The sequence below is a fragment of the Mobula hypostoma genome, chromosome 2 (genome assembly GCF_963921235.1).
Source record: "Mobula hypostoma chromosome 2, sMobHyp1.1, whole genome shotgun sequence".
Lineage (NCBI taxonomy): Eukaryota > Metazoa > Chordata > Chondrichthyes > Myliobatiformes > Myliobatidae > Mobula > Mobula hypostoma.
In genome coordinates this window covers 66,961,832-66,986,897 of record NC_086098.1, presented here as the reverse complement: position 1 = coordinate 66,986,897, position 25,066 = coordinate 66,961,832, and positions in this window count along the sequence as shown.

Below are 25,066 nucleotides of genomic sequence, written 5' to 3'. Positions count from 1 at the left end.
TAAAAGTTGTGGGAAGGGGAGAGAAAAACACCAGGAGATAGGTGAAACCTGGAGGGGGGGGGATGAAGTAAAGAACTGGGAGGTTGATTGGTGAAAGGGACAGAAGGCCATGGAAGAAAGAAAAAGGGGTGCACCAGTGGGAGGCAATGGGCGGGAAAGGAGATAAGGTGAAAAAGGGAAAAGGGGTTGGGAAATTGTGAAGGGGGTTGGGGAGCATTACTGGAAGTTTAAGAAATCGATGCTTTTTCACAGACTAAGTGGCATTTACTTTGGCAAATGTCTCATCTGGCTCACTAAAATTGAATAATTCAGAGCATATTAGATTAAGGGGAACTGCGAGCAATGATGATTTTAATTAAAAATCATTAAATGGACCTTACCCCTTGGTCATATGTGCATTAATGCACTGGTACCCTTAATTCTTACCTCTAGCAAATCGTTTGTTCCTGTGACCTAAACATTTACTCTGACCACGTTGCAGATAAAATGAACATAGTTACATGAGAAGGCAAAGAATCACTTGCAGAAATGATTAATAACACCCTAAAAACGGAAAGATTTCAGCTCAGATATTGATTCAGCTCAGATACTGAAGGTAAACTAATACCTTGTCATGGATCTCGCTACACTTGAAGAAAAGTATAGACACATATGTCATTGAATGTCCCATTCATTGGGAACATGACTTTGAAATCATTAGACAAGAAGATTGTGAAAAACCCTAATTTTTTATATTAGACAGATATCTTATTGCACTTTCCCTTTAAGGCCAACAAGGATATGAACATAAACACAAGGAAATCTACAGATGCTGGAATTTCAAGCAACACACATAAAAGTTGCTGGTGAACGCAGCAGGCCAGGCTAGGAAGAGGTACAGTTGACGTTTCGGGCCGAGACCCTTTCATCAGGACTAACTGAAAGAAGAGCAAGTAAGAGATTTGAAAGTGGGAGGGGGAGGGGGAGATCCGAAATGACAGGAGAAGACAGGAGGGGGAGGGATGGAGCCAAGAGCTGGACAGCTGATGGGCAAAAGGGATATGAGAGGATCATGGGACAAGAGGCCTAGGGAGAAAGAAAAGGGGGAAGCGGGAAAAAACCCAGAGCAAGGGGTATAGTGAGAAGGACAGAGGAAGAAAAAGGAGAGAGACTAAAAGAATGTGTGTATATAAATAAATAATGGATGGGGTATGAGGGGGAGGTGGGGCATTAGCAGAAGTTTGAGAAGTCAGTGTTCATGCCATCAGGTTGGAGGCTACCCAGACGGAATATGAGGTGTTGTTCCTCCAACCTGAGCGTGGCTTCATCTTTACAATAGAGGAGGCCGTGGATAGACATATCAGAATGGGAATGGGATGTGGAATTAAAACGTGTGGCCACTGGGAGATCCTGCTTTCTCTGGCAGACAGAGCGTAGGAGTTCAGTGAAATGATCTCCCAGTCTGCGTCGGGACTCACCAATGTGTAGAAGGCCGCATTGGGGGCACCAGGTGCAGTATATCACCCCAGCCGACTCACAGCTGAAGTGTCGCCTCACCTGGAAGGACTGTCTGGGGCCCTTAATGGTGTTGAGGGAGGAAGTGTAAGGGCATGTGTAGCAATTGTTCTGCTTACAAGGATAAGTGCTGGGAGGGAGATCGGTGGGAAGGGATGGGGGGACGAATGGACAAGGGAGTCGCGTAGGGAGTGATCCCTGCGGAAAGCAGAGGTGGGGGAGGGAAAGATGTGCTTAGTGGTGGGATCCTGTTGGAGGTGGCGGAAGTTACGGAGAATTATATGTTGGACCCAGAGGCTGGTGGGGTGGTAGGTGAGGACAAGGGGAACCCTATTCCTAGTGGGGTGGTGGGAGGATGGAGTGAGAGCAGATGTGAGTGAAATGGGGGAGATGCGTTTGAGAGCAGAGTTGATGGTGGAGGTAGGGAAGCCCCTTTCTTTAAAAAAGGAGGACATCTCCCTCGTCCTGGAATGAATAGCCTCATCCTGAGAGCAGATGCGGCGGAGACGGAGGAATTGCCAGAAGGGGATGGCATTTTTGCAAGAGACAGGATGAGAGGAGGAATAGTCCAGATAGCTGTGAGAGTCAGTAGGCTTATAGTAGCCATCAGTAGATAAGCTGTCTCCAGAGATAGACAGAAAGATCTAGAAAGGGGAGGGAGGTGTTGGAAATGGACCAGGTAAACTTGAGGGCAGGGTGAAAGTTGGAGGCAAAGTTAATGAAGTTAACGAGCTCAGCATGTGTGCAGGAAGCAGCATCAATGCAGTCGTCGATGTAGTGAAGGAAAAGTAGGGGACAGTACCAGAATAGGTTTGGAACATAGATTGTTCCACAAAACCAACAAAAAGGCAGGCATAGCTAGGACCCATCTGGGTGCCCATGGCAACACCTTTAGTTTGGAGGAAGTGGGAGGAGCCAAAGGAGAAATTATTAAGAGTAAGGACTAATTCCACTAGACGGAGCAGAGTGGTGGTAGAGGGGAACTGGTTAGGTCTGGAATCCAAAAAGAAGCAGAGAGCTTTGAGACCTTCCTGATGGGGGATGGAAGTATATAGGGACTGGACATCCATGGTGAAAATAAAGCGGTAGGGGTCAGGGAACTTAAAATCATCGAAAAGTTTCAGTGTTTCAATTCCACGTCCCATTCCCATTCTGATATGTCTATCCACAGCCTCCTCTACTGTAAAGATGAAGCTACACTCAGGTTGGAGAAAGAACACCTCATATTCCGTCTGGGTAGCCTCCAACCTGATGGCATGAACATTGACTTCTCAAACTTCTGCTAATGCCCCACCTCCCCCTCGTACCCCATCCATTATTTATTTATATACACACATTCTTTTTCTCTCTCTCTCCTTTTTCTCCCTCTGTCCCTCTCACTATACCCCTTGCCCATCCTCTGGGCTTTTTTCCCGCCCTCCCCCTTTTCCTTTACCCTAGGCCTCCTGTCCCATGATCCTCTCATATCCCTTTTGCCAATCAACTGTCCAGCTCTTGGCTCCATCCCTCCCCCTCCTGTCTTCTCCTATCATTTTGGATCCCCCCTCCCCCTCCCACTTTCAAATCTCTTACTTGCTCTTCTCTTAGTTAGTCCTGACGAAGGGTTTTGGCCCGAAACGTTGACTGTACCTCTTCCTCGAGATGCTGCCTGGCCTGCTGCGTTCACCAGCAACTTTTATGTGTAAAGGATATGAACATATTTTCTACAAAGATTTTCGATGTTTCTGTTTCTCCAATTATGACCACTATTCCCATCCACTGTGATATGTAAAGGCGATAATACAACATTTTTGTGTTTTTGGTTGTGTTTAATTTTTAGAGACTTTATTCCCATAGACTACTGTAGCTACCCAGATTTGCTCTTTCCAAGTTCAAAGTTCAGAATAAGTTTATTAGCGAAGAGACACATTTTCTTATGGGTATACTCTATAAACTGATAATAGAATAATAACCATAATAGAATTAATCAAAGATGGCACCAATGTCTATGGAAGTTTGTCAAAGTTTTAGATGCCATCCGAATCTTCTCAAGCTTCTAGGGAAGTAGAGGCTCTGCTGTGCTTCCTTTATAATTGCACTTACATGCCGGGCCCAGGACAGGTCCTCCAAAACGGTAACACCCAGGAACTTAAAGTTGTTGACCTTCTCCACCTCTGATCCTCTGATAAGGACTGGCTCGTGGACTTCTGGTTTCCTCCTCCTGAAGTCAACAATCAGCTCCTTGGTCTTGCTAAAATTGTGCAAAAAGTTATTGTTATGGCACCACTCAGCCAGATTTTCAATCTCCACCTGTGATTCAGCCTACGACAGTGGCGTCATCAGCAAACTTGAATAAGGCTTTGGAACTGTCTCTAGCCATACAGCCATAAGGGTAAAATAAGTAGAGCAGGGGGCTTTGCACTCAGCCCTGTAGTGCACCTATGCTGATGGAAATTGTGGAGGAGGTGATCGTTGCCAATATGAACTAACTGGTGTCGGCAAGTGAGGAAATTGGAGATCCAGTTGCACAAGAATGTACTGAGGCCAAAACCTTGGAGCTTGTTGATTAGTTTTAAGGGGATGATGGCATTGAATGCCAAGCTGTAGTCAATAAAGATCATCCTAATGTATACATTTCTGCCGTCCAGATGTTCCAGAGTTGAGTGAAGGTCCAATGGGATGGCATCTGCTGTGGACCTGTTGCACCAGTAGACAAATTGGAGTGGATCCAAGTCACTTCTTAGACAGGAGTTGATATATTTCACTACCAACCTTTCAAAACACTGTGGATATAAGTGTTATTGGACAATAGTCATTGACACAGGTTACCACATATTTCTTAGGGACTGGGATAGGTGGAGTTTGCTTGAAGTAGGTAGGTACCTCAGTTCTGTTGAAGCACGTGGTTAAAGATTTCAGTGAGCACTTTAGACAGTTGATCAGCACAGGTCTTTAGTACTTGGCAATGTACCCTCTCTGGACTGGATGCTTTTAGTAGGTTCAACTTCCTGAAGGATCCTTGCATGCCAACTTCAGGGACTAAAATCACAAGATGATCAGGGGCTCTGGGAGTTGGTGATGGTTCCTCAATTCTTTGACGCTGAAAGTGAGCATAGAATGCATGGAGCTCACCTGGAAACGAAGCCTTGTTTTCACCTACTGTATGTTGCCTATGTTGCTTGATTTTACTTTATAAGAAGTGATAGCATTGAATTCCTGCCACAACTGTCCTATTTGTCCTACTTAAGCAGTCATGAGTAGTTTGTGTTGTGGTGCGAATAATAGGAAAGGAAGGGTACGTCGCATCCGGAGTTTCTCTGGTTAGCGGGCGATTTCCCTCCACGCCTCTCTGACGTAGTGGTGAATCGCATACGAGGCAAGTTACAGCAGTGGTTTGCCATTGCCTTCTGCCGGGTGAGTTTCCAAAGAGATCACCAGCTCTTAACCCAGCACGGATGGAAAGCGTCCTGAAGTCCGACTCTGATGCCACTATGACACCAGACGGGTCGTGCAAATAATACATTACAATAAAATTAGTTTTGAATTATTGGTGTCCTTATGAATTCAATGATATTTCAGATAGACTTCGAATATAAGTTGAAAAATGGGGGAACACACCTATGAGAAATTTCGCTGTTAGAGATCAATAGATATTGACAAAATTTTGGAGTTACCCTGGTAACATTACTTCTCAAATAGTCAATGTTACATTCACAGCCAAGCCTACAATTATTGCTGTGTATTCAGTCACATGGTGTTACCATCAACAGGCAGAGAGAGAAAAAATGTTATTTAGCCCTAAACAATTTTTATAATTAAAAAAATATATATTAGAGTAAAACTACCTGCATAGCCATTCCTTGAAAGTTCACACTCTCATAATAACACTAACAGGATCCTTTGGCTCACTCGGAAGGTAGAACTTTTTGCTGAGAAAGTTGTTCAGGCATATTGCTATTGAAGGATTACCCACTCTTTAAGGTTAATAGAGGAAATGACTCTTGGAATAATTTGATGGTTTAATCTCTGTTGCGTATCACAAGACAGAAATGAAAATCCAGTCTTAAGAAATGATTTATGAGCAACATAACAAAGACAATGGCTAGAAGAAATTCAGTCAAATTAAAAGAGTATTTCTCTATACCTTATGAGAGTATCTGAACTGACACAATCAGACAAGCTGTTACACACTTAGTCTCTGCGGCAATGAATAGAATTTCTGGCACTACTTTAAACTGGGTTGAAGTTTTACTGCAGTGTTCCATTGGACAATTCTCCTAGCCATTGGAATTGTTGTTTGTATAGTGTTATAATTAAAATGTGAGATTACTAATACCTAGGCAAAGGAAGAATGCTGTACATGGTCAGTAACATGATTACAAGACTTGTTTTCAGGAAACCTGAATAAATCTGTGCACCATAATGAAAGTTATGTGAACATCCCTGTGAAAGAGTTGAACTATCTTCAGCTTAGTGAAAGATATTGCCAGCTGACCCGATGATCTATTGGCAGCAGAAGCAGTGATTCAGACTTGCATCAAGGAAGTGGCAAGAACTGTTTATGGTGATGAAGATCTTAAAGATGTAGTAATATGTACTTATAATATGGACATTGATGCATATTGTCACGTGTTTATGGACATTTAAAATGGTGACATTACATTGAGGTTTGGGAAATGTGTGCAGCTGAGATTAAGCAAGTGATTAAGCTAAGGAGCAAATCACACAGAAACCCCTAAACTGAACATCAAAATAAAGAGAACCTTTTCTAGTACTGGTAACCAATGAGAATGGATGGAGGAGTGATGGTCTGTTCCTAAGAGGAGTCTTGGCAGCAGTCTAGATCTTGAAGTTTATACCGGTAGGAAGAAGCTGGGTTAGATATCTTCACAAAGCAAGAGCAAGGTGTGATAAATATTCACTATCCTGGGACATGATTTTCTAAGCTTGCTTTCTAATCATAAATAACTGCCACTTGCTGATATGTCCTGAGACTAAGATTACCGGCCGAAAACCACAATAGCTTCTATTGTGCAAGAATAATTCTATGGACAGTTTATCACAAACACATGGAATTCTGCAAATACTGGAAATCCAAAGCACACAAACAAAATGCTGGAGGAACTCAACAGGTTAATGCTTTGCGTTTAGGAAATGGTTTGTGTTTTAGTTTTGGAAATGTTTAAGATAGAAATCCTCTGTGAGTTTTAAATGTGTTTTAAGAGTTTGTTTGGATTTAAATGTGTATCATGGAAAATAAATGAACTGTGTTTTAAACTACTTGGTTAGCTATTAGTATCTTCTTCTTGGTTGGAGAGGGGACCCAGCACTCAAATAGTGGGTATTGGCAGATAACCTCGCTGTGGAGAACAAACAGAGAAGTGAAGTTGTTTTTGAAGATTGGATAGTTACAGTATAATCTCCATTTAGTGAGAGTACTTGTGGCTGTTTATATCTGATAGGGCTTAAGGTTATTGTTTGAGATTAGAATTTCACAATTTGCAAACCCAATATGATCACAAAGTGATCAACCTCATTAGTACTATTGAGTTTATTGACTTGTTCAGGTACCTTGTGATCCCATAGGACATAAACAATCAACACAGAAGGCTAAGGCCTGCATTTACACTTGCATGTTTTCTATAAAGTTAATTACTCAATAAAGCTCCACATGATCCATGTAATTTTGAGACCCTATTGCTCTAATGTGGCAAGAGTGCAGGGACACCACAGGTCTCTGCAGTAGATGCCATTTTAATTGACTTATGAATGATGTGTCATTAATACAAAATGAAGCATACATTACTGCTGTGGACAACTGTCTGCTACTGTTTGCTTTCTAGACTGGCAACATTGTCTGCCTAACACATGGCTCATCATTCACTTGTTCTACAGACTCGCATTCTGCTCACTTCAGTGTGATACAGCAATAATGAACTCTTTTGTGCCATTGATGCGCACTCACCCATGCAGACAAGTCAATGCAAAGTCTTTTTTTTAATATACAGTATATCTCAGGAGTTAGCTTCAATTAACCAAGTTACAGACTGGAATGAGTGTCCTTTCTGACCTTTAGCATGAGCTGTTAATTTTTGTGAAGAAAGGGATTGAACAAGATTTGACAGTTAAGAGACTTGATGCTTGTCTTTAGTTTCTGGTGGATGGGAGTACACCAGGGATAAGAAGAAAGAAGAACTGGATGGAATTTCAACTATATGAAAGCTCTATCAGCCAGAAGCTGTACAGTTTTCTCGGACATTGTTACTGAAGTTTGAAAGAATTCACAATAGCTCTGTCTGTCTATCTGTGTCTGTCTGGCTGTCAACGTAATTGAAACTAACAGCCTATTATATAGTATATCCTCTACATGAATAAACTATACTGAAGTATTGGTCTAAGTGGGGGAGGGGGCAGGTGGACTGAAGATGGGAGTTGGTGGGAAGCAATCCTGTACTGAATTTCATCCTGTTCCAGGAACTGAAACAAAAAAACACAAACCTGAAAAAATTACCAGAGAGTAATTACACTTAGACTTGTATAACTTATATACACCTATATAGTTACACTTGATAACTTTGCTATTGGTTTAACCATGCTACCGATCAATGTATTGCATTTGACTGTTTTAGGAGGAGTATGTTGAGCAGAAAGATGTAATGCGCAAATATGCATATTCATTTATCTTAAGTATCTATTGCTTATCCGAAAAGCACATGCCCTAGCTGCCAGTTTTTCCCCACATCTCAGCACTCATCATGAATGTCATATATCATGCATTCTTTAAAATATGTCTTTAATTTTATAGTTATGTTAGCATATCATTCTCAAAAGTAACATAGAGGGAAAAAAACAACCTCACTCCCACTGTCATCCTGAGATAAGTTGGCCTGTCAAAATATCTGCAACACACATCAAAGTTGCTGGTGAACGCAGCAGGCCAGGCAGCATCTCTAGGAAGAGGTGCAGTCGACGTTTCAGGCCGAGACCCTTTGTCAGGACTAACCTTGAATTTCCAGCATCTGCTTTTATGTGTGTTGCTTGAATTTCCAGCATCTGCTGAAACGTCGACTGCACCTCTTCCTAGAGATGCTGCCTGGCCTGCTGCGTTCACCAGCAACTGTTATGTGTGTTGCTTGAATTTCCAGCATCTGCAGATTTCCTGTTGTTTGCGCTGTCAAAATATCTCTCCAGTTTTACTCCTTTATTCCAACTCCTGATACCACCCCACTTTCTCCTCTGACTGAGGCACTGTGATGGTGTGCTTGCATTGTTTGCATCGTGTTTACAGCAAAGTAGTCCTTCAGTTGCTGGCATGTACATTACATTAAGAAGGAAAGTGGAAGTTTACTATTGCCATGGGAAGAGGAGGTATATTGAATGATGATGATGATTGGCTGGTCAGCTGGTGGCGCAGTGCCAGGCTCGAGAATGGAGGTTCCCGAGTTCTATCCAGTGACAGACCGCCCCCGTGCGCGCTCTCCATCCGCGTCGGGTGGATGTCAAGCTTGCAACTCGACCTTGTAAAATAATACTGCGAAATGTCTGTGCGAGGAGTAGTGCCCCATACAGCCTTTCAAACTGAGCCTTTAAAGGCATGAAAATGCCCGACGCTGGCCTCTCAGGTCTGAGGCGACGTCATCATCATCATATTAAAAATGACTGTTAATTGTATATCTTAGGTTACTGACTGTTTCAATGTAGCTGTGTGTAATTAGAATGGGACTTCTTGTTGCAGCTTAGGTTGTTCTGCTGAAAACTGTGGGCATGCTATGTTGGTGCCGGAATGTATAGCAACAATTGCAGGCTGCCCCCAGCACAGCCTGAAGTGTGTTGGTTGTAAATGCAAACAATTCATTTCACTGCATGTTATGATGTACATATGATAAATAAATCTGAATCTTAATCTGAATTACTTGAATATAAATGCTAGAATGTAACAGATGCCATGATTTAAAAACATTGCCTATAACTACCAATTTACCTACCTGATATGGCTTTGAACTGTGGGAGGAAATTGGAGCACCCGGGGAAAACCCATACATTCCACGGGGGACACTTACAGACTCCTTACAGATCATAACACCATAAGACTATAAGATATAGCAGAATTAGACCATTAAGTCTGCTCTACCATTTCACCATGGCAGATCCAATCTTCCTCTCAGCTCCAATCTCCTGCCTTCTCCCCATATCCCTTCATGCCCTGACCAATCAAGAATCTGTCAGCCTCTGCATTAAATATACATAAAGATTTGACCTCCACAGCTGCTTGCGGCAGAGTTCCACAGATACACCACTCTCTGGCTAAAGAAATTCCTCCTCATCCCCATTCTAAAAGTATGCCCCTCTATTCTGAAGCTGCGTCCCCTGGTCTTAGACTCTCCCACCATAGGGAACATCCTCTCCACATCCACTCTATCAAGGCCTTTCACCATTCGATATGTTCCAATGAGGTCACTCCTCATTCTTCTGAATTCTAGCTTATACAGCCCAGTACCATCAAACACTCTTCATATGACAAGCTATTCAATCTTGGAATTATTTTTGTGAATCTCCTTTGAACCCTCTCCAATTTCAGCACATCCTTGCTAAGATAAGGGGCCCAAACCTTCTCACAATACTCCAAGTAAGGTCTCTCTAATGCTTTATAAAATCTCAACACAAAATACTCTGCAGATGCTGGGGTCAAAGCAACACTCAACAACACGCTGGAGGAACTCAGCAGGTCGGGCGGCATCCGTGGAAATGATCAATCAACGTTTTGGGTGGGAACCTGATGAAGGGTTTTCCAATGTTGCAACAAAGGCATCAATTCCATCATGCAAATTATTGACATATAATGTAAAAGGAATCAGTTCCAACACAGACCCCTGTGGAAGACCACTAGTCACCGGCAGCCAAACAGAAAATGCTCCTTTTATTCCCATTCTTTGCCTCCTGCCATTCGACCACTGCTTTATCCATGCTAGAATATTTCTTGTAATACCATGGGTTTGTAGCTTGTTAAGCAGCCTCAAAGGCCTTCTGAAAATCCAAGCACACAACGTCAACCGATTCTCCTTTGTCTATCCTGCTTGTTCTTTTCTCTCCCTTACTTCTGGTTAAGTAGAATCTATCATTCTTAACTTTAATATCAACAATTGACCTAGCAGCAACTAATACCAATCTTTCAAACTTCAATTGCCATTTGAACTTCCAGAGCATCCTAAAGACGATCCTGTATCCTAGTCCTGCTCATCCTAAAACTAGATTCTCTCTATTTATTTTATGTTCCATTTAATTATACAAAAAACTTTGATGCAATTTTATCCTCCTCCCACTTTCCTCCTTCAATATTTTCTATTCTTTGAAATAAAATCTTTGTTTCCCATAGATATGACACTGTTCTTTATAAGATTATTATGGGTATGCCAAGAAAAATTTCAACACTAAATATTGGTAGACTTTTATGAAGCAAAGGTAAATGAATGGAGATCAAACATCATCCTCTTGGATGGTGGTAAAGGCTTGAGATTTTGGAAAACTACATCTCCTTCCAAGGTGAACTGTCAGGTAGCTGCCTGTCGATGCTACTTTTTTTGTTGCACAAACCCTCTATTTCTCCTTCATTCCAGCAAAGAACTCTGTTGAAGGATGGCTGTGAGACAACAATGGGTGTAGTTCTTGGTCCTGTTGACCGGGCTCACACAGAACGACATGATGTCACAAGGAATAAAATATTGAGTAGAGCTTTCATACACCGCATGGGCTATTCCTCTGTTTGTAATTGGCACAAGACTCCAAGCATGCATACCCCATTCATACCTTTGAACAGGCCAGTTTCCTGCCCTGAAATAATGATATATATATATATATACACACACACACGGGTTATGAAATAAACAAGAGAGACAAAGGACAAAGGTTTACTTTCAGTATCATGCAAGAAGAGCAAAAAAAGAAGTGATTAGGGAAACCAATAAACTCTGTGTCCTGCAGAGAGCAATAGATATAATGAGAGAGAATTAGAATGAGGATATGATGTTCCATTCACTTTGACAATCACAATAGCAATGACTTTGCCTCTAACCATGACTGTCAGCAGATCTCAGGGGGCAAAGCATTGGCAAGAAGACCCTGCTCCACCTCTGGCATCATGCTGCCTGCAGTTATGGGCAAGCTCTTCCTGCAAGAAAGAAGGGGACTGGTCAGAGAATGTATGTTGAACAGATGGCACGTAGCTTGCCAGATGCAAGTATGTAGGTCATGAGGGAGGGCTATGATAGTGGTCAGTGTGATTGAGGAGAAGGCAGGAGTGTAGAGTGCCCTGTGGTGATGTTACAGGACTGAAAATGATTGCAGCTGGTAGAGCTGCTTCCTCAATGTGCCAGTGGCCTGGGTTCAAGACTGATCTCTGCTCCAGCCTGGGTGGAGTTTGGATATTTACCTTGAAACTGCATGTATTTTCTCCAGGCACTCTAGTTTTCTCTCACATATCAAAGATCTGCGGGTTGGTAGGTTAATTAGCACTAGTAAATTACCCCTCGTGTGTGGTAAATGTGTGTTGGAGTTGATGCGAATGTAGGACAAATATACAGGTATTTATACGCTGGTGCATGATGGTGGGCACAGACTTAATGGGCCAAGGGACCTGTTTCCATGCTGTATAACTCTTGGAGAAGTTGTAAAGAAGCTTTGAGATGTAAGTCATGTAGTGCTGAATGTGTGAAGAGGGTAAAGGCATTATCACCAAAAGCATTGCAGTCAGCCTCTACTATCTGTATCCAGAGGGTGTTTCCCCTCTAATTGATTATTTACGTATGTATAGCATCAAAGTGAATGATTTCTCGGACCTCTGAACAGCTGTAGAACCGATGAAATATATATATATAGCTTTAGCTGTTCATCTGATTCATAATAGATAACCTTAATAAAAATGCGTGAACTTCATGTCCCTTTATGTGCGCAACTACTTTTGGACATAAAACAAAGTTTCTAAATTCAATGTAAAATCAATTTGCTTCTGAACTAAAATTGCTTAAGTATTCATCCCCAGTCAGTAGCAGTATCCATACAAGATGATAGCATCAATCTGCTCTCTCAAAGTTAATTCCATTGATTTCAAAGCAACGGAGATTTGCAGGAAGAGTGCAACGTGCTGTTGCTACTATCCAGTGCATTTAGTGTTACCATCTGGGAAGGAATTTCTAGGCAACAGAGCTGTCACTGTCTTGTAAAATACAGGTTTGCATGGAGGCAGAAGTATAAGGCAATTCAGCTTTGTCTTTCTACTTCCCGTATAGTTAGCAGTCAAGTGTCAATTCATTAATTTTCACATCAAGACTCTTTCAGAGTGCTTGTAGCACTGATGGAAATAATCATCAATGTGAGTATACCTCACTACATTTGAATAACATTTAAAGATTCTGCTGTAATTTCTGAGCCATTGAGCTCCTTAAATTGAGAACTGATGTGCTTCCACTGAACAAAACAGCAGTGATCACAATGGTTATCATTATCAAGTTCACTAATGCTTACATTTGCTCTAATCCATGCGGTGTGCAATTTTAGGTCATTTCTTTTGAAATTTGCTTTAAATTAAAAAAAAAATAAGCTTGCATGTAATTTGTACAATATATCATTATGATATAGAAAGAACTAAATATAATTTTATGAAAAATGTATTCATTTATTAAATGCATGATGTTAAGAGTAGATAATGTGGTGAGATGTTGGAATAATTGTCAAAAGTTCTTAATCAAAATATAATGTCTAAATCTTTGTTTCTTTACAGTGTTGGTTGTTGCTTCCAATAATTCGTAACTGTTACGATGTTCAGGGCTGCCTCTTCCTGTTCTCAATCTGTTAATGCAAAAGGAATGTTTAATACTGCTTCATTAAACCGCATTAATCTATTTAAAGTTGTACCATTCTTCAGTATGGTTCCAAAAGTGAGAATCTACCATTGTATTTAAAAACATGAGAAATGGATACCCAGATGTGTCTACAATCCACGCAAGTAGTTTCAGATTTCAACAAAATATCAGCACCCAGTCATGAAATCTTTTATTGTCATGTTAAAACGTTGCTGTTATGATTGAGTCATAAACCATTCACGTAGAGCAGCCCAAACATTAACTCCATGGCCAGACGTTACGCATTCCTTTGGCATAATCCCAAAGCAGTTCACCCCTGTTAACGATAGGAGGCCTGATTTTCACTCACATAGTTTTGCTGTAGGTCTGAGGTACTTCTTTTTTAAATAAGGGCTTTGGAATGTAGTTATAAGAGTGAGTGAGGCTATTATTAATTGTAAAGGCCATAAGTATCAAATAGCCACCAACAAATAAAGAGTTTAGAAGTAATTTCTTTTCTCAGAGATCGGCAGGAATGTCAGACTCAAGATTACATAAAGTAATTGAGGTAATTGTATAGATGTATTTCAGGAGAAGATAAGCAGCCTGAGACAGAGAGGAAAATAATGATATTTTTGATAAAATGATTCGGAGCAAGATGAGAGAAGAGCAGAGTGGAGCTTAAGCAGTGACATGAATATATTGACATTCAGCTGGTTTCTGTGTTGCAGAATTCTATATGATATTTCATATAGCTTGTATGTTAAGAACATAAAGATAATGAAAAAATATGTAAAAATAAAACATGTTAGCAGTTGTGTCCGGTGCTCCTGATGTGGCCTCCTCTACATTGGTGAAACCTGTCGTAAATTAGGAGACCGCTTTGACGAGCACCTCTGCACCATCCACCTCAAACGGGATTTCCCAGAGGCAAAATGTTTTAATTCTGATTCCCATTCCCTTTTTGATGTGTCAATCCATGGCGTCCCTTTGTACAAGTCGAGGCCACCCTTAGAGCAGAGGAGAAACACATTATATTCCACCAGGGTACTACACCACCCCCCCAACCTGATAGCATGATTATTGATTTCAGCTTATGGTGAACAAATTTCTCCCTGTTCCCTTCTCAATTTTACCATTCTGACATTTTACTTCTTCTCACCTGCCCATTACTTCCCCTGAGTCTCCTTGTTTTCTCCTATTGTCCATCCTACACTCCTATCAGATTCTTTCTTCTTCAGCCCTTGACCTTTCCCAACCACCTAGATTATCACCTTCCAGCTAGCCTCTTACCCCCCCACCTTTTTATTCAGACATCTTCCCCCATCCTTCTCAGTCTTGATGAAGGGTCTTGGCCTGAAATGTTGACTGTTTACTCTTTTCCTTAGGTGCTGCCTCAGCTGCTGAATTCCTCCAGCATTTTGTGGGTGTTGCTTTGGATTTCCAGCATCTGCAGATTTTCACATGCTTGCATTAGTAAAATGAAAATATGGGGAAATAGCTTGAGTTCAGACATTTATAATTGGATTAAATAAATTATTATGAACAGCTGTCAATATGTTAGGAATGTAGAGGAGACTTGACCTAAAAGCAGAGCTGCTGAGAACATCCAGCGGTGAATGATTATTTTAATAATAGACTGCAAAATAGCAAGCCACAAAGGGCCACAAAACAAGAGAGAACAGTACAAAACATTACAGGCAAAAAGGTAAACTTTAAGCAGCGGGAGTGAAAGCTAGGAGCAACTGGTTGAGGCCAGCTGGTTGGATGAGTGAGCAAGGACTGTGGATGAGAACTGGGGCTAAATAGGCTCCAGGTATTGAGTCTGGAATGTGCAGCAGGTGAATTCTAGCAGCAAGGTGGAGACTGAGAGTTGCCTGCATGTGCAGGGTGCAGGGTGTCAGTGGGAGCATGTTTGACAGGACCACCCACCTCCCTACAGACTGCCCTCGTTGGCTTAGGATGATCTAGATGGGTTGAGTGGAACTCTTCAATGAGCAATGGATGTAACTGGACAGCACCCAAGACTTCTCCTCTGCACAGTACCCTTTCCAGTCAACCAAATATTGCACACCCCACCCATGGGAATGTGAAGCCAGCAATGGTGAACTGCGTATCCTGGATCACCTTCCACCATCCTAGGTTCTGGAAGTGCAGGCTCAGGTCAGTTAAATGGTCCATAGACAACGGGCTTGAGACAGGACAGGTGGAAGATAGGTGTGATCCTGAAGGGTAGTGGCAGCTGAAGATGGTAAATGACTGGTTTGAGGCATTGAGTGATCTTGAAGTAACAGATGAACAGGGGTGAGAGCTAGTGGGAGTTGGACGCCAGGGGCAGATCTTGGATAGACAACCAGACATTGTCCCCAGGCCAGAGTAGTTTGTCTGGGTGTCAGTGGTGATAGGCCTGACAGCGGCAGGCATTGTTGGCAGCCAGGATGACTCTCCATGCCCTCCTCTAAGCATTTCAACAGCAGAGAACCAATGCCCTGGCGGATGGGACCTCCACTGTGTGTTCCTCCGTGGGGAATATTGGAGGTTAGTAGTCATAAAGCACTTCAAATGCTGACATACCCGTGGTAGAGGAGATGTGTAGATTGGCCCAGCACAGATACTTCTTCTATGTCAAAGCTTTTGAGGCAGCAAAGCATCACAGAAACTTCTCCTCTTGCTGGGAGGCTCTTTCTGACTGACCATTGGTCTGCAGATGGCAAACTCACTGAGTTGGGAAGGAGGGAGCAGAAGGCTCGCCAGAAGTGTGAGATGAATTGTGGAACTCCATCTGACACAATGTTCTGTGAAGATAAACTACATGTTGGAGAACCAAGTCCACAATCTCAGCAGCTGACAACCCTGAGAAAGACAATGAGGTGGGCCACCTTAGAGAACTGTCATGGTCACCGTGGCCCCATTGGAAGGAGGTAAGCCCATGATGAAATCCATGGCGATGTGGGACCATCGGCATCGAAGGACTGGCAGGGGCTGCAGGAACCCAGATGTCCGCTGGTTGGAGGAATTAAGTTGGGCGTAGTGAGGGCAGGCAGCAACGAACTGACATATGTACGTCTGCAATCACAGTGGGTCTCTAAAACCGGTATCACACAAAATCCAGAATTTTTCAAGTGGCTGGATAGTTGGAGACATGTGAGCAGTGGGCTACTGGTGTGTATCAGAGTGCACAGCTGCTAGCACTTACATACGGTTGTCAGGTGTTTCGACTGGAGCAGGCTCGTGCTGTAGGATTTGGTTATCAAGGTCCCAGATGATCAGGGCAAGGATCTGAAAGAATGGAATGATGGGCTGAGTGTCTGTCTCAGTTTCAGCTGAGTCAAACTATTGTAACAGGGCATCCGCCTTTGTGTTCTTGGAACTAGGTTGATAGGAGGTGAAGTTGAATTGTTCAAAGAAGCTGGCCAAGCGAGCCTGACGTGGGTTGATACAAGGTTCTAGAGGCCAGGCCAGATCTGGAAGTACTTGGTGTTTCCCATCCACCAATGTCTCTATTCCGCCAAGGCCCATTTAATAGTGAGTAGCTCCCCTGCCTACAACTCCATAACAACATTGTGTAGGTTTGAAGTGGCGTGAGAAAGCACTAGCATGCGCCTTCCCATCCATTCCTCACTGGGAGAGGATGGCCCCAGTGCCATGGAACCATAGAACACTACAGCACAGAAAACAAGCCATTCGGCCCTTCTAGTCTGTGCCAAAACTTTATTCCGCTAGTTGCATTGATCTGCACCCAGTCCATAACCCTCCAAACGTCTCCCATCCATGTATCTATCCAATTTATTCTTAAAACTTAAGAGTGAGCCCGCATTTACCACATCAGATGGCAGCTCGCCCATGTCAGTTGCATTCCACCTCTACCACGAAAGGTTCAGAGGCGTTTGGATGGTGGAGAATGGGAGCGGTGGTGAAGCATCTCTTGAGTTTTTTGAAAGCGTGATCCCCAGCAGCAGATCAGGTTATTGCGAGGTAGGTGACCTGATGGGGGAGGTGAGAGGAGTAGTGATTTGGCTATAGTTTCTGATAAAATGGTGGTAGAAGCTGGTGAAGCCCAAGGACTACTGTAGCTGTTTGAGGGAGCGTGTTCGCAGCCATTCAATGATGGTGCGCTCTTTCTCTGGGTCCATGATTATGCCTTGGAGTGAAAGTATACCCAGAAAGGAAATGGCTGGGGTGTGAAACTGGTAATTTTTCTGACTTGCAGTACAATTGGTTTCCGAGGAGATGCTAAAGGACTGAACGGACATGACAGAAATTGTTTTGGGTTCTTGGTGTGAACGCATACCTGTGTAGTACTATAAATTTTGGAGGATCTCATTAGTGAAAGTTTGGAAAATGGTTGGACTGTTGGGAAGTCCAAAAGGCAGCACCCAGTGTTTGCAGAGGCTAGTGAGTGTTATGAATGTGGTCTTCCACACATCTCTCTGGTGGGTGTAGATCAGGTTGTTTGCACTTCGAGATCCAGTTTAGTGAATATTTGGACACTACAGCGTGGTTGAGATGCGCTTTCCGTCAAAGGTAGAGGATAACGGTTCTTAATGGTGATGTTGTTGAGTCTATGGTAGTCGATGCAGGGATGAAGACTCCCATCATTTTTTTTTGACCAAGAAGACTCCTGCAGTGGCTGAGGACTGGGATGAGTGAAAGAAGCGGTGCTGTAGTGCTTCAGCAATGTAGTAATTCATGGCTTGAGTCTCAGGAGGTGAAAGGGAGATCAGATGGTTGTGAAGAGGGTTGGTGAAGAGGGTTGGTGACCAGGAGGAGGTTGATCGTACAGTTGTGTGTTCTGTGACGTGATAGGGTGCTGGCTTACCCTTGTGATATTCCTGTGGGAGTCTGGATGGTGGGGGGTTTCTTCCATCTCCAAGGATTTACAGGGCGATTTTAACTGAGACTGCAGGCAGGTGATCTCACAGGTGGGTCCCCATCTCAGTGGTTGAAGAGATCATGAGCATATTAAGTGTCGCAAATGTTGAGTGGAAAGGATTGAACTGAGGATAAAATAGAGTCCAGGTACAGTATGTGGACCCAAGTTCATTCGGGAAGGAGCAGGCAGAAACAGTGAGCCTACTTGGACCGTAAAGTTTGTAGATCTTGGAGAAGATGTAGAAATGAGCAGAGTGAGGTAAGGGAACTATGAGGTTGATGGCAGTGGGTGGGAGATTTTCAGAGGTTGGTGATGGTGTGGGAGGCAATGACCTAACGTTACTGAGGAGGTGTACGGAAGTTGCCACCTGGCCTCTGTAAGGTAGAGGTCAGTCTGCCAGGCTACTATAGTGCCCTCCCCTGTCTGCGGGTTTAATGGTGAAGTTGGAATTGATGTGGAGAAAGAAGAGGGCAGTCAGTGCCTCTCCTGGCTTCACTTACCATCTGCTGGCTTGTACTCCTCTTCCCTGCACCTTCTTATTCTGGCTTCTTCCAACTTCTTTTCCAGTCCTGATGCAGCTTCTCTGCCTGAAACATCAACTCTTTATTCTTCTCCATAGATGCTTCCTGACCTGCTGTGTTCCTCCAGCATCTTGCACGTTTTATTCTGGATTTCCAGCATATGCAGAATCTCTTGTGGATAGTGGAGGGAGAACTCACTAGTCTCACTGTCAGCTGATCTCAGATAAGCCTCTGGTGGTGGGCTGTAGTGGAATGTTGGGAGTGTCACAATGCCTGGAAACTCTGAGAAGAGTCAATGGAACCAAATTCTAGAATCAGACTGTAATGCACTGCCCCTACCTACAATATTGGCTATTTAGTACATGCAACCAGGGCAAATTTTTAATCTCTCATTGTATACCTGAGCAGCCTGCAGTTAATCTGGCTTTTGCATTTTAGTCTGTGACAGTCATTCCTTGACTGATGACAGTAATATCTACAAGGCTGACCTCCTGACACAAAAAGCATGCAGGGCATTATAATGCAGGTGAGGATAACAAAGAGAGCAAGATAATACGTCACTTCTCTGTTAAAAATTCCTTAAATCAAAAGCTAGGCCTCTTGTTTTGTGACATTTTTCAATCAGATTCAAATTCATTTATTTCTCACATGTATAGCAAGAAAAACTGTCCAAAGTACTCTGCAGAATAAGTATTGTTTTGTAAGTACAAAACAGACTCTCTTGACTGCTCTGTTTTGATGCTGAATGCAGAAATTAGCAAAGTCAGCAGATTCATCTGTTTGACTTGATGGAATGCCAAGCAGCAAATCCATTTGCTAGCAAGATAATAAAGTGACAGAGGAATGAAAGCCTCATTTGTGACTCGGAGGTCACCCTCGGACATTTGGCTTCAGCCCAATGCTGTTTATCTTGTGCAGACACAACGATCACAACACCTGTCAAAGTTGGGCATGTAAGCATTCGTATCAGCTCATCCGAACTGCTCTGCCTCTCGCTATTTCAAGATATGAGCTCATTATGAGTAATGGACTGTCTCATTTGCAATGTAATGTGCATCTCATCAAATTAATCAATGACAAAGAATCACATAGGAAGCTGACAGCCCTTACAAAAACGTCTGTGCATGCACATCCATTTTGTAATCCCGGATAATTATAATACTTTAAAGCATCATTGGTTTATTATAGCAGGTCCATATTTCAATGTGCCTTCAACCTCCCAAATATTTCTTTATTTTTAATTTCAGTTTGATGCTAGGATATTGCAATAGCTTAGGGATTTCAGATTTACAAGAAGCCAGGAATCACAAACACAAGAAATTCTGCAGATGCTGGAAATCCAAAGCGACACACACAAATTGCTGGGGGAGCTCAGCAAGTCAGGCAGCATTCATAGAAATGAATAAGCAGTCAACATTTCGGGCTGAGACCCTTCTTCAGGACAGTAAGGAAGGGGAAAGACACCAGAATAAAAAGATAGGTGCTGGTGGGGGGGGGGGGGTTGGAGAAGGATAGCTAGATGGTGGGTGGGTGGAAAAAGTAAAGGGCTGTGGATGAAGGAATCTGATAGGAGAGGAGAGTGGACCATAAGAGAAAGGGAAGGAGGAGGTGACCTGGGGGGTGGGGGGAGGGAAGGGGAGTTATAGGCAGGTCAGAAGTGGTCAGAAGCCTGAGTGTGAATCAGAAGAAGAGGGGAGAAGGAGGGAAGCAGTTTTTTTTACCAGAAGGAGAAATCCATATTCATGCCTTCAGTTTGGAGGCTACCCAGACGAATATAAAGTGTTACTCCTCTCTACTGAGGGTGACCTCATCGTGGCACAAGAGGAGGCCATGAACTGACATGTCAAAATGGGAATGGGAATCAGAATTAAAATGTTGGGCCAGCAGAAAGTTTAACTTGTGGCTGAGGAACAGAGTTGGTTTTGTCACAGAGATCCCCCAGTTTACGTCGGTCTCACCAATTTAGAGGAGGCCACACTGGGAGCACAGGATTCAATAGACGACCCCAGCAGATTCATAGGTGAAGTATTGTCTCACTGGGAAGGACTGCTTGTGGCCCTGAGTGGAGGTGAGGGAGGAGGTTAATGGCTTTGAAGAAGAGGAGGCCGTGGACCAGCATGTCAGAACAGTAATGGGAATTGTAATTAAAGTGTTAGGCCACCAGATGTTCTGATTTTGGCGGATGGAGCAGAGTTGTTTGACGAAGTGGTCCCCCAATTTATGACGGGTCTCGCCAATATAGAGGAGGCCGCATTGGCAACACCAGGTATAATAGATGAGCTCAGCAGATTCATAGTTACGTGTTGCCTCACTTGGGGCCCTGAATGGAGGCAAGGGAAGAGGAGAATGGGCCTATTCTGGGAATCCACCAGCAAATCTTCACCCATTGACTTTTGTCTCTAATATAAAAATCTGACTCTATCTGTTCCACAATGCCTGCAACTGCAGTGGAACCATTAAGAAGGTGGCTCTTGTGAGCAGCTCCGATGGACCGCTGTAGATGAAATCCACAGCTACAGCCATGGACAACACAATAAGCAATATCATTTTAAGGCACTTAAAATATCTATCGTTACTCAAAGTCTATGAATGTCAGACGGCAGTCACTGGTCGCAAGTGTAGTTCTCCTTTAAGACAGTGGAAGAGAGGATGTCACGCTGGACGAAAAGTTCATTCAAGAAGAGGGTTCCAACTTCCACAACCATCTACTCTGCTGGCAAACATACAGTCTGTAGAAAATAAAATCGAAGCCCTCAGAGTAAGAGTGCTGTACAAGAGGGACATCAGAGGCAGTTGCACTTTTTGTTTCACAGAAACTTGGATATCCCCCGCCATTCAGGACACAGTGATACAGCTTCATGATTCACCAGAAAGACTGGACTGCTGAATCCTTCAAAGGGAGAGGATGTGGAGTATGCTCTATCATTAACTCCTCGTGGTGGCCAAATGTGGAAGTGCTGTTCCAGCTTTGCTCCCCCAACCTGCCACATCTAGTGATCAAGTGTCATCGATTTTATCTGCCACGGCAGTCTTCATCCATCATCTCGGTAGCAGTGTACATTTAACCTCAGGCACTTGTCAAACAAATTTTAGATGAACTAAGTGGTGTAATCAAGAGGCATGAAACAGCGCACCCTAAAGCCTTCCCCATCATTTGGGGAGATTTCCTCCAGGTCAGCTTGAAAAAGTCTGAGTAATTATCACCAACATAGCATTTGTGGAACCAGAAGAGCCAACACACTGGACCACTGCTATACTACCATCACGTGCGCTAACCGTGCCAGCCCACACCCATATTTTGGAAAGTCTAATCACCTGGCTGTCCTTCTACTCCCTGAGTATGGACAACCACAGCACTAGTAGAGAGGACCAAGAAAATATGGACAAGGAAGGCAGATGAACACGTACAGGGCTATTTTGAGTTGGTGGACTGGACAGTACTGAGGGATTAATTTTCAAGTCTGAATGAATACACCACAGTTGTCACTCTCTTCATTAAATCATGAGTGTGTGCCTTCGAGAACGTACTGGGCACCCAAACCAAAATCCATGGATGAACTCTGAAGTTTGTAGTCTGCAGAGTGAGGACTAGATCTGTGGCATTCAAGTCTGGTGATCCAGGGCTATACAAGGTCCAGAGACAACTTACGGAGAGCTATCTCAAAAGCAAAAGAACAATTGTGAGTGAGGTTAGAGATGGAATCGGGATGCACATCAACTCTGGCAAGGTTTTGCAGGCCATTTCTTCCTACTGAACAAAACCTAACATCTTGAAAGGGAGAAAAAATTTACAGCTATGATGATACCTGCAGCCGCTGATGGCTCAGTGATCTCTGCCTTGGAGGCCTACGTCAGAATGTCTTTAAAGAAGGTGAACTCCTGCAAGGTGACAGGCCCTGATGGTGTACCTGGTGGTGCTCCGAAAACTTGTGTTAACCAATTGGTGGGTATTTTCAAAAAAATTTTCAATCTCTCATTGCTACAGTTAGAAGTTCCCACCCACTTCAAAAGAATAACAATCATACCACTGCCCAAGAAGAGCAGGGTGAGCTGCTATTATCATCCAGTAGCACTCACATCTATGGTGATGGAGTGCTTTGAGAGGTTGGTTATGTCTAGAATCGTAAGCAAGGTCCTCGGACAATGCCCATCATCACAACAGGTCTACAGCTGATGCAGTCCTACTTGCTTTTCATGCAGCTTTGGATTACCCGGACAATACTAGTACTTACATCAGGCTGCTTTATATTGATTACAGCTCAGTATTAAACACAATCATTCCTACAGTTCTGATCAAAAAGCTCCAAAACCTATGCCTCTGTATCTTCCTCTGCAACTGGATCTTTGACTTTCTCTGTCTGTGCGGATCAGAAACAACATCTCCACCTCACCGATAATCAATATTGGTGCACCTCAAAGAAGTGTGTTTAGTCCACTACTCTTCTCTCTACACCCTTGACTGTGTGGCTAGGCACAGCACAAATGTCACCTATAAATCTGCTGAGAGTACAACTATTGTTGGCAGAATTTCTGATGGTGATGAGAAGGTGTACCGTAGAGAGATGGATCAGCTTGTTGAGTGGTGTTGCACAACAAAATTGCTTTCAGTATCAGTAAGAACAAAGAATTGATTGTGATCTTGAGAAAGCATAATACCATAAAACACGCACTCATCAAGGGATCAGAAATGGATAGAGTGATCAATTTCATGTTCCTGGGTCCAACATATTGATGTGGCTACAAAGAAGGCATGACAATGTCCTCATTTCATTGCGAGTTTGAGGAGATTTAGTAGGTCACCAACGACATTTACAAATTTCTGTAGATATACCGTGGAGTGCATTATAACTGGCTGCATCACTGTCTGGTATGGTATTGGGGTGGGGGCACTGACAAGATTGAAATAAGCTTCAGAAAATTATAAACTCAGCTACACCATGGGTACTTGCCTCCCCAGCATCCAGGACATCTTCAAGGAACGATGCCTCAAAAGGGTGACATCCATCATTAAGGACTCCCATCACTCAGAACATACCCTCTTCTCATTGCTACCATCAATGAAGAGGTACAGGACCCTGAAGGTTCACACTCAACAATTCAGGAACAACTTCTTCCTTTCTGCCATCAGACTTCTGAATGGACATTGAACCCATTAACACTACCTACTACTTTTATTTTTCACTTTTTGGACTACCTATTTAATTTAACCTTTTTAATATATATATACTTACTGTAATTTTTTTTATTATGTATTGTAATGTACTGCTGCCACATAACAACAAATTTCATGACATATGCCACTGATATTAAACCTGATTCTGAATTAGCCATTCCCAATCCAGATACCTTATTAGATATTGAAGAGAACTTCATGTGATAATATGACCTTATCTCACTTGGAGCAGAGGAATTGATAAGATTGCTCTGGGAGATGTCATGTAGCCAAAATGGCCTCCTCTGATGCCATAAGAAGACATGAAAAATACACTAAATTTCTGTTCCATCAGCTGTGTCCGCCACTATGTCAGTAAATTTCCTGCTGAAGTCCTCATCTATGCATCTGTTGCAACTGGATGGGCTGTTCAAATGTTTCCCTCGCCTTCCTTCAATCCAAAAACTAGGGTAGACTGGTGCTTAATGAATTTGCTGCCTTTGTCCTTTCTTGTTCTAAGTCCCAGTTAGTCACCGTCCTTGCTTGCTCAGTTGTTTTAACATCTGCTCCACTAATTCTTTGAATATCAACTGCAATGAGGGATTCTCACCCTTTCTTGAAAACCCTTCATGATATCATCCCTCCTCTTTTGAGGGTACTGGGCTCTAATGAATTTCAATATTAATTCTCTTTACCAATATTGCTGATACCATCAGTGGACAACGAGCTTGTGAATTCTGTCCCCATCGTTCAACATTCAATATCTTTCTCAACACCTTGGTCACTCACCAATTCCACTTGTGGAGTTCAATGTCAACATTTGCGGGATAATGCTCCTGTGAAGCATTTGGAATAGCTTACTAGATTATGGGCATTTTGTGATTGCTGGTACACATGAACATGCTCAATTGTGTGTTTGATTTGAATAGGATGGCAGCAGAGTCACCCCTCGTCATTATGGGAGGACCAGCCCATCTAACGTACACCATTAGACCATAAGATATAGGAGCAGAATTAGGAAGTTTGGCCCATTAAGTCTACTCCACCATTTCCTCATGGCAGATCTGAATTTCCTTTCAGCCCCAGTCTCCTGTCTTCTCCCCATATCCCTTCATGCCCTGACCAATCAAGAATCTATCAACCTCTACCTTAAAGACACATAAAGACTTGACCTTCATAGCTGCTTGTGGCAAAGAATTCCACAAATTCACCA